We start from the raw sequence: 11,578 nt of genomic DNA on the forward strand, positions 1-11,578 counted from the left end.
TGCAGGTCAAGGTCAGTTGCTGCCTGTGTTCTTCCTAGGGCCACCTCGCATGAGCTATAAAACTATTTGCAGATGACTGCTACTTGTCCTGGGATTAGAGTTGCCCAGGTGAGGCTAAGCTGAGAACTGAGGCTGACTCTGCTTGTGCAAGGCCTGGGGCCACTTTGCAAGAGATCTGGGGCATGCTGAGGTTAGATGCTGCTTGTTTGAAAGAATTTTTAAAAGTTTGAAGCATGAGCCAAGACAGGATATTCGTATGGAAAAGTCACAGGAAACAGCTGGGGTGTGTCCAAAATTGGGGTAGGACAGGGCCTTAGGGAATTATCAGGGTGGAGCAAACAGTGTGAGCCAGGTTGATAGTGTCTCAGATATGGCACCCACCTGCCCACTCTGTGGAGAGAAGGCTCATCAAAGAAACAATGGCCTCTGTCAGTACTTTTGTCTGGGTGAAAACTGTCCCCCAAGGTCTTGCTATGATGTGGGGCAGCTCAGTTCCTCCTACATGCCTCCGGTGCCTTTTGAGCTGCTGCCCCAGCACTGGAACTTACAGGGAGTTAGTCCGAGTAAGTGTGTGTGTGGACCCTTTAAGAAGAAATCCCTGGGACTCCAGAAGCCCTCCATTTCACCAGCCACAATACCTGTTGATTTTTACAGACAGAAGTTATGGGGACTTTTCTTCCTGGCACTAGACCCCTGGGATGGAGGGCCCGGTGTGGGGCTGGGACCCCTTGCTCCTTAGGTGGGCACTCCACAGCTAAGATATCCCTGCTGATTTTTAAAAAATATGTTTTATTATGTTATTACAGTTGTCCCAATTCCTCCCTCATAGACCCCCTCCACCTGGTACACCCATTCCCTCCACAAGTCTCCCCAACTTAGTTCATGTCCACGAGTCATGCATATAATTTCTCTGACTACTCCACTTCCTATACTGTTCTCAACATCCCCTTGTCTATATGGTACCTACCAATTTGTGCTTCCTAATCCCCTCACCTTCCTTCTCCCTCTGATAACCTCCCAGTTGATAACCCTCCAAATGATCTCCATATCTATGATTCTGTTCCTGTTCTGCTTGTTTGCTTAGTTTGTTATTTGGATTCAATTATTGATAGTTGTGAATATATTGCCATTTTAATGTTCATCATTTTTGCCTTCTTTTCCTATGTAATTCCCTTTAGGATTTCATATAATAATGGCTTGGTGATGATGAACTCCTTTGTCTGGGAAGCACTTTATCTGCCCTTCCATTCTAAATGATAGCTTGGCTGGATAGAGTAATCTTGGTTTAAGTCCTTGTTTTTCATCACTCTGAATACTTCTTGCCAGTCTCTTCTTGCCTGCAAAGTTTCTGTTCAGAAATCAGCTGACAGTCTTATGGAACTCCTTTGTAGGTAACTCTCTGCTTTTCTCTTGCTGCTTTTAAAATTCTCTATCTTTAACCTTTGACATTTTAATTATGATGTGTCTTAGTGTGGTCCTGTTTGGGTCCATATTGTTTGGGACCCTGTGCTTTGTGGATTTATATTTAAGTTTCTTTCACCAAATTAGGGAAGTTTTCTTTCATTATTTTTCAAATAAGTTTTCAATTTCTTGCTCTTCCTCTTCTCCTTCTGGCACCCATATGATTTGGATGTTGGTATAGGTAAAAGTTCTCAGAGGCTCCTTAGCCTATGCTCATTTTTTTGAATTCTTGTTTCTTCCACTGTTCTGATTGAATGCTTTTTTCTTCCTTGTGTTCCAAATTGTTAATTTGATTCCTGGCTTCATCTTCCCCACTGTTGATTCCCTGTAGGTTTCTTTCTTTAGTTCACTTAATGTAATTTTCATTTCTGCCTGAGTCTTTTTTATGCTGTAGAAGTACCCAATGAATTCCTAGAGCATCCTAGTAACCAGTGTTTTGAACTCTGCATTTGATAAGTTGCTTATCTCTATTTCATTTGGTTCTTTTTCTGGGCCATTTTTTTCTGTTTTTTCATTTGGGCCATATTTCTTTGTCTCCTCATTTTTTCAGCCTCCCTGTGTTTGTTTCTGTGTATTAGGTAGAGCTGCTTTGACTCCCTGTCTTAGTAGAGTGACCTATTATAGAAAAGTGAATCTGTTAACTTGCATGGAGTGAAGCCTTAGGTAATTGCCTGGATGGGGCAACCCATGTCACTGCTCTGTTGCTTTCTGTGAGGGAGGGCTCATAGAGGAGACAATGCTACTGCCTGGCCTCTGGAATTTTGCCCAGGAGAAAGCTCTCTCCTGACCCTTGCCCTGTTGCCAGTCGTTTCACTTTCTCCCTGTATGCCACCAGTGCCCTTCCAGCTGTTGCCCGGGTGCTGAATCCCAGAGGGGGTGGGTCTGTGTGAGTCCTAAGTTCATTGCTGTCCATTCTCAAGAGGAGTCTCTTGAGAATCCCACAGTTTTTTCCACTGTCCCATCCCCCCTGGTTTTACAGCCAGAAGTTAGGGGGACTTCTATTTCTGGCACTGGAACCCTGGGCTGGGTGGTCTGGTCTGTGGCTGGGATCCCTCACTCCAAAGGTATCCCTCCCAATTTTTATCCACCAAATGTGGATGTGAGACTGCCTGTTCCATGTTTCTGCACCTCTCCATGTCATTCCACGTCTCTGCCCCTCCTACTTGTCTGGATGAATGTGGCTTCTTTAAATCTTTGGTTGTAGGACTTGTGAATAGCTCAATTTTCTGACAATTCTGGGTGATATGTTTTGTAGTCTAGTTGAATTTTTTTCTCTAGTTGTGCAAGGAGGCAAGCAAAATGTCCCCCTCCTGATTTTTATCCACCACATGTGTATGTGGGACCAGCGTGTTCCACATCTTGCCACTGTTACCAGTCTTAAGGTCATTTCTTCTTTAATTCTGTAGTTGTTGAAGTTCCATTCAGCCAGATTTTAGGTGGTTCTGAATGATTTTTTTTCTTTCTTTCTGTACTTTAGGTGTAATTTTGATGTGGTTGTTGGAGGAGGCGAGTATCGCATTTACCTACATTGCCATCTTGACTGGTATACACATTGAAATTTTAAGGGGAAAAATACTAAGCCATGACATAGTATAATCAAAATTATATAAAATACAAAGACAATAGTTTCTTTCCAAAAGTTAATTTAAAGGTGACATTCACGTACATCTCACGCATTGTGATAAATTATGCAAATATTTCAGCTTTGAACAATCATATCACCAAAAAGTGTTCAAACAAAAACCCATTAATATTTGTAACCACTTTTTTGATTCTTGGGATATTATTAGAAAGAAACATTGTTTCCTACTATCCTTTAAGTATTCAGATATTTTTCTCCCAACCCAGGTTGAAAAACCTTACTGTCAAGTAATAAAATGTCCATAGGGTTGCTTTAACTCACAAAGAACTGAAACAGAATTGCCAACCCCACATAACTATAAAAAGGCCCAAAGTCAAAATTGATCAGCTAGGCCAGACTTCATGGCCACTTGCATTAGGGGTTCAAGGAAGATGCAGTACTTTTCCTCTTTCCTGCTTAATTCCATCCCCCCACCCCCAGGTGATTTTACCAAGATCAAAATTAGGGTGCATAGTTGAGTTCTTCTCTGGCTGATACTATAAAATGGTTTTGAGCAGTCTGGATCTGGTGATTATTTTAAAGCTAGCTCTTCTTCTCAGGGTTACTTCTGTACCCATAGCTGTTTTCATCTGGAACTCCCTTAACCTCAGTGAACGCAACCCATTCTGTTGGCCTTTATTTCTTCTTAGCTTTTAGGAAATAAAGATATCCACTTTGGATCATTGTCTTCAGAGGCCTCCTTAAACTTCTAGATTTTTTGTACAGTATCTAAAATGGCTTCCCCATAAGGGCTCACTCTTTTATGTTTGACAAACATCTGGTCCTTCATAAACGCTCAAGCAATTTTAGTCAAAATAAATGCCAAGAATGCAGATAAGTCTAAAACTATTAGCAATTATTCTCCCTTCATCAGCCAAAGCAACTTACCAGTTGTTTCAGGTTCCAGGTTAGCTGTGTGATTCAAACCCCAGTTTCCAGAACTGCAGATACATATCAAACTCACCAAACTAGATTTCATGAGAAATAAGTACCCTTTGCTTCTCTCCGTATGGCATATTTGCATATATTTTTTCATAAAATGCATTTTCAAATTTATACAAATTCTGAACAGATCCATTACCATTATGTTACCATATGATGCAAGACTGAAAACAGTGTAGCATGTATATATATGCTAATTAAGTTTCTATTGTAAATGGAGTGGGTGTTTACATTTTTGCCTAACAAAATGGGGATTCATCTGTAACAGAAATTGGTGAGGAAAGAACTTACACAGAAATAAAATCTTCAGTTTTATGACTAGGTGTTATTTCTTCATTCTAAAGATGATATCTATATTCCTACATATTTTATTATATTTTACATACTTACATTAAGAAATATGTGCATAACTAGTTGGGTTGAATTAACTCAGTATATACTTAAATGTTTTTATATGTTTTATTTAACCCAATATATCCAAAATACTATCATTTCAACATTGAATCAATATTTTAAAGATTATTAAGGAAATATTTACATTTATTTGTACTAAGTTTTTAAAACCCTGAATGTATTTTACACTTACAGCACATCTTGATTCAGATTAGTTACATCTTGTGTACTCGGTAGCCACATGTGGCTAAATGCCGCCATATTGGACAGCACAGGTCTAGATCCTGAATGAAGGTATTAAATGAGATCATAATTTTAGCTCAGACCTCTGTTAAGGTCCTTTCCTTCCTCATATTTTCACTGCTATCACTACCACCACCACTGCTACCACAGTTTAGAAATGTAGTTCTCTCTCAGGCTAGTCTCTCCAGCTAAGTAGAAACCATGCCTTGGACATTTCTGCAATCTCTCTCCCATCTGCTACTCTTCCTTATATCCCCTTCATTTCATAAATGGGAAAACTGGTGCCCAGAGAGATTGGTGATTGGTCCAAAGTCACACAGTAGCTAGAATCTAAATTCACTCTTACAGATGACTAGACCAGAGCTCTTCGGACTTCCTTAAGCACTCAACCATTTCCCTCTCCCTATTTCTGCCTTAGGGCTCAGTTACTCTCCCTTTTCATTTGTTCAATTGAATTTATTGGGGGTTACAGTAGTTCATAAAATTATAGGTTTAAGGTGTATAATTCTATAAATAGCATCTGTATGTTGTATTGTGTGTTCACCACCCCAAGTCATGTCTCTTACCATCACCATTTATCCCCATTTTACTCTTTCCTGCCTCCCCCCACTACCATTTACCCCTAGTAATGACCATACTGATGTGTATGAAATTTTTTTCTTTATCCCTTCACCTTTTCCACCCATCCCCCCTACTTCCACCCCTCTGACAGTTATGAGTCTGTTTCTATTTTGTTTGTTAGTTTATTTTGTTCATTAGATTCCACATATAAGTGAACTCATAGGTAGGTATTTATCTTTCTCTGACTGGCTTGTTTCACTTAGCATAATGTTCTCCAGGTCCATCCATGCTATCACAGAAGGTAAGATTTCCTTCTTTTTTATGGCTGAGTAGTATTCCATTGTAAAAATGTACCACAGCTTTTTTATCCACTCCTTTGTTGATGAGTAACTGAGCTGCTTAAAAATCTTAGCTATTGTGAATAATGCAACAGTGAACATAGGGGTGCATATATTCTTTCAAATTCATGGTTTGGGTTTCTTCAGATAAATTCCCATGGGTGAATTCTCTGGATCATGAGGCAGTACAATTTTAATTTTTTGGAGTTACTCCATAATACTTTCTACAGTGGCTGCACCAATTGCATTTCCTAATATCCATATCCTCACCAACACTTGCTGTTCTTTGATTTATTGATAATAGTCATTCTGATAGGTGTGAGGTGATACTTCATTCTGGCTCTTTTAAAAAGGATATTTTATTGATTATGTTGTTAAGTAGTCCCAATTTTTCCTCTTTGCTCCCCTCTACCCATTACTCCCCTTCCCCCAGCAATCCCACCCCCCACCCCCTTTAGTTCATGTCCATGGGTTGTGCATATAAGTTCTTTGGCTTCACCCTTTCCTATATTATTCTTAACTTCCCCCTGTCTATTTTGTACCAACCAGTTATGCTTCTTAATCCCTGCACCATTTCCCCGTTTCTCCCTCTTTGCCCTCCCAGCTGATAATCCTACAAATGATCCCCATACCTATGATTCCATTCCTATTCTGGTATGCTTAGTTGGATTTTGTTTTTATTTTTAGATTCAGTTGTTGATAGTTGTGAGTTTGTTGTCATTTTAGTGTTCATAGTTTGATCTTCTTTTTCTTAAATAAGTCCCTTTATCATTTCATATAATAATGGCTTGGTGATAATGAACTCTTTTAGCTTTACCTTGTCTGGGAAGCACTTTATCTGCTCTTCCATTCTAAATGATAGCTTTGCTGGATAAAGTAATCTTGCTGTAGCTCCTGGCTTTTCAACATCTTGAATACTTCTTGCCAGTCCCTTCTTGCCTGCAAAGTTTCTTTTGAGAAATCAGCTGATAGTTGTACAGGCACCCCTTTGTAGGTAACTCTCTGCTTTTATCTTGCTGCTTTTAAGATTCTCTCTTGATCTTTCACCTTAGGCATTTTCATTTATGATGTGTCTTGGTGTGGTCCTCTTTGGGTCTAGCTTGTTTGGAACTCTCTGTGCTTCCTGGACTTGTATGTCTATTTTCTTTTCCAAATTTGGGAAGTTTTCTTCCATTATTTTTTCACAGTTTTCAATTTCTTGCTTTTCCTCCTCTCCTTCAGGCACCCCTATGATTCAGATGTTGGCATGTTTAAAGTTGTCCCAGAGGTTCCTAAGCCTCTCCTCACTCTTTTCAATTTTTGTTTCCTCATTCTGTACTGGTTAACTGTTTGTTTCTTTCTTATATTTCAAACCATTGATTTAAACCCCGGTTTCCTTCCCTTCACCATTGGTTTTGTGTGGATTTTCCTTCGTTTCATTTAGCATAGCCTTCACTTATTCCCTTATGCGTTTGCCATACTCAAGCATATCTGTCAAGCCTGTGAGCATCTTTATCACCAGTGTTTTGAATTCTGCATTTGTTAGGTTGGCTATCTGCTCATTGCTTAGTTCTCCCACTGGAACCTTGATCTGTTCCCTGTTTTGAGCCATACTTATCTCTCTCCCCATCTTGATAGGCTCCTGTGTTTGTTTACCTCTATGTCTTAGGTAGAGCTGTTGTACCTGTTTCGTTGTAAGGGGTGGAGCCTTAGGTGTTCCTCAGTACAGGGCTCCCAGTTTCACCACGTTGTGGCACTGTATGTGGGGGAGGCGTCAGAGAGGGAATAATGCCACTTTCTCAGCACTTGCCCCTTTTCCAGGCACTTCTACCACTTTTGTATGGGACTGACGCCTCTCTAGCTGTTGCCCTGGCAATTGTTCCCAGAGTGGGTGGGTCTGCAGACATTCTAGGACTGTGGGAGCCCTTTCAAGATGTGGACTCCACTGAACACTGGCAGTTTCTTCCTCTGCCCCAACCCCCACTGGTTTGCACAGTCAGAAGCAATGAGACTTTACCTTCCCTGGCGCCAGGACTATGAGCTTTGTGGTCTTGTCAGGAGCTGGGAACACTCCCCAGGTATTCCTCCCCACTTTTAAAATGTGTGACTGTGTTTTCCACCAGCCTGCCACTGCCAGTGCCACCACATTGCATCCTCTCCACCCGGGCTCTGCCCCTCTTACCTGTTTGGATGAGTATTTCTTTTTTATATCTTTGTTTGTTGGGCTTCCATGCAGCTTGATTTTCTGGAATTTCTGGTTGTCTCTAGTTTTGAGGAAGTTGTATTCCTTCTTAGTTGTGGTGGAGACCCAGCATGTCTGTGTAGGCCTCCTTCTTGGCCGGAAGTCTCATTGTGGTTTTAATTTGCACTTCTCTGATGTTTAGTGACATTGAGCATCTTTTTATATGTCAAGGCAAATAAAGGAAAAAATAAGCAAATGAGACTACATCAAACTAAAAACTTTTTGCACAGCAAAGACCATCAACAAAATAAAAGGACATCCCACCGAATGGGATAACATACTTACCGATACATCTGATAAGGGGTTAATATCCAAAATTTATTAAAAATTTACAAAACTCAACACCAAAAACAAATAATGCAATAAAGAAATCAGCAAAGGAACTGAATAGACACTTCTTCAAAGAGAACTCAGTGTTTACTTTAAAATGTAGATTAAATAAATACAAAGAATATCTAAAAATAAGAGTTGTTGATTACAAAAAATAATCAATTCAACAAATGTAGTTTACATGTGAAACTCTTGTACCTGGTAGCTTTGAAAAGTTTACAACTCCTTCCAATGTCCATTTCTATAAAACTGTTGTTATTGGAGTGTGATTCTGAATAAGTCAGGGAGTTTCACTTTCATCCTGATGAGGTGATGAATTTGACAAAGCATCTCTACCTTTGAAAAGCAACTATAAAGTCGGACAAAATTCTTTTAAAATACGTTTTAGCACTCTGGAAATCTACCGAAGACCTACAACAAGCTAAGAAGTGTTTATTTGTGAAAACCTCTGAAGTTTGGGTAAAAATGGTGTGAGTCTCTGCTGCTGTGGTCCCACAACCCATGCCAGGGCTTGTTACCATTGCCAGAGGAGACCCACTTTACTCGATGCATTCTAACTGAGAATGGTGATCTCCATGGTAAGCAAACAGAGTTTGATAGCCTGAGGTTGTCCTGTTTGAAGCAAACAACAGATAGAGTAGCTAGCTATTTCACTGGCAGTATTGGAAGGTCAGATGCCATCTGGATTTGATAACACTTTACATACTCCAGATTTACCAGAGGAATGAAGAACAGAACCTGAAGCTTGTTCAGGCCATTCACAAACCCATGGTTACCAAAGACTACATATATGCACAAGAAAAATCAGAAAGGCCCACGAGAAAGCAAAACCAGGGAAGACCTGAAAATGACCTGAACATTAGATGTACTTGCCAGTCCACACTCAGACCCATCAGCAGCGTGGAGGGCCTGGCTGATGGGATAGCAATACTTATTATAAATCAGACAAAATTAGACTTTAAAACCAAGGCTATAATAAAAGACAAAGAAGGACACTACATAACGATAAAGACATTAATCCAAAAAAAGGATATAACTCTTGTAAATATTTACGCACCAAGCATAGGAGCACATAACTATATAAAACAATCTTGATGAAGATAAAGGCAGAGATTGTCAGTAATACAATCACATTAGGAGATTAGAAAACTCCATTTATGTAAATAGATAGATCTTCTAGACAGAAAATCAGCAAAGAAACAGTGACTTAAAGGACATGTTAGACAACATAGACTTCATTGATATTTTCAGAGCATTTCACCCCAAAGGATCAGAATATATACATTTTTCAATTTCATATTAAACAGCTTCCAAGGTAGACTAAATGTTAAGACAAAAAAGAAATCTCAAGAAATTTAAAAAGATTAAAATCATATCAAGCATCATCTCCAACTACAATGGTATGAAACTAGAAACCTATTACAAGAAAAAACTTAAAAACACAAAACACATGGAGGCTAAATAACATGTTACTAAACAAACAAACAAAAAATGGTTAACAGTAAGATCAAGAAAGAAATAAAGCCCTGGCTGCTGTGGCTCAGTGGATTGAATGTCAGCCTGTGAACCAAGTGTTGCTGGTTCGGTTCCCAGTAAGGGCACATTACTAGGTTGCACATCAGGTCTCCAGTTGGGGGTACGTGAGAGGCAACCACACAGTGATGTTTCTCTCCCTCTCTTTCTCCTTTCACCTCTCTCTAAAAATAAATAAATAAATAAATAAATAAACAAGTAGATTTTTTTTAAAAAAGGAAAGAAATAAAAAGATACTTTAAGACAAATGAAAAAGAACACACAGTAACATAATATCTATAGGACACAGCAAAAGCTGTCCTAAGAGGGAAATGTATAGCAATACAGGCCTATCTCAGGAAACAAAAAAAAAAAGGGAGATCCAAGGTGGCAGAGGAGTAAGTGGAAGCTACACTAACCTCCTCCCAGGACCAGTCTGGATTTACAACTTAATTTTGGAGAAATCATCTGGAATAACCAACGGAACACTAGCTGGAAAGAAGTCTTATAACCACGGAGAGACAGAAAAGGCCGCTACATCACAACTTGACCGGTAGGGAGTGCGGAGACGCGGAAGGGCTGGCTGGGCTCACATGGGTGGCAGCTGAAGGGACTGAGAAACAGCTCAGCAGCCGGGGATTCCCCCCGAGAAGGGCAGGGTCTAAACCCCCAGCTGGGCTTCCCAGCATACAGCAACAGAGTGGAAAGTAAAATAGTATCAGCTGTGAAAAGCGAAAAGCCACAGGGTTTCTTGCTAGCCGTAGAGAAACTGCAGGAGAAAAAGAGCTCTTAAGTGGATCACATACGGAAATATTTTGGCCACCACTTACCCTGGGCTCAAGCAGAGGGAAGGCAGAGAGGACTGGAGACACTTGGGGAGAGTTTGGCGCGGTGGCTTTAAAGGGAGAGCTGGGGAAGCGGCCGACTGGGTCCCAGTGCTGACTCATCCCCAGTACTGCGGGTAGACCATTCCCCTCCAAGTGGCGTCAGCCTGAGGGGAAGCAAAAGCCCTGCCTACAGGAATTAAGCTGCCACACCCACAGTCCTTAAGCCTGATAGCTAATCACAGATTGAGTAGATTAACAATCAAAGAAGACAGACAACAGCAGTAGATCCCTGGAAGTCTCCAACAGGCTGCCTAGGGCCAGACTGGTACATGATCTGACGCCTCCAGAGGCAGATCCAGGAAGTGCAGATCATTCTAAGAAGCACCAACAAACAATAGGAGTCAAAAAAATGGGGAGACAGAGAAACAACCTCCCATCAAAAGGAAAGGTAGAATCCCCAGAAAGAGTGCTAAATGAAATAGGGAGGAGCGAACTATCAGATATGGAATTCAAAACATGGATTATGGAGAAGCTGAATGAGCTCAGCGGAAACTACAAAGAACTCCAGAAAAACTACAAGGAACTCACAGAAAATTACGTGAGCATGAAAAAGGACATAGAAGCTATCAATAAGAGCCAGGAGGAAATGAAGAATACGATCTCTGAATTGAAGAACACAGTAGAAGGAATTAAAAGCAGGCTAGAGGAAGCAGAAGATCGGATCAGCGAGCTGGAGGACAACCTACACAAAAACTCCCAGACAATGCAACAAAATGAAAAAAGACTGAACAAGACTGAAGAGGTTCTAAGACAGCTGCAGGACAACATGAAACGTAATAATATCCGTATCATAGGAATTCCAGAAGGAGAAGAAGAAGAGCAAGGGATAGAAAACCTCTTTGAAAAACTAATGACAGAAAACTTCCCTAACATGACGAGAGAAAGAGTCACGCAAGTCCAGGAAGCACAGAGGGTCCCAATGAAGATGAACCCCAACAGGCCCACCTCAAGACACATCATAATTAAAATGGCAACATTCAAAGACAAAGAGAGGATCCTAAAAGCAGCAAGAGAAAAACAACTAATAACATACAAGGGTACTCCAGTAAGGCTATCATCAGATTTCTCA

Source organism: Furipterus horrens, unplaced genomic scaffold (genome assembly GCF_987537825.1).
Source record: "Furipterus horrens unplaced genomic scaffold, mFurHor1.1.pri manual_scaffold_2, whole genome shotgun sequence".
NCBI lineage: Eukaryota > Metazoa > Chordata > Mammalia > Chiroptera > Furipteridae > Furipterus > Furipterus horrens.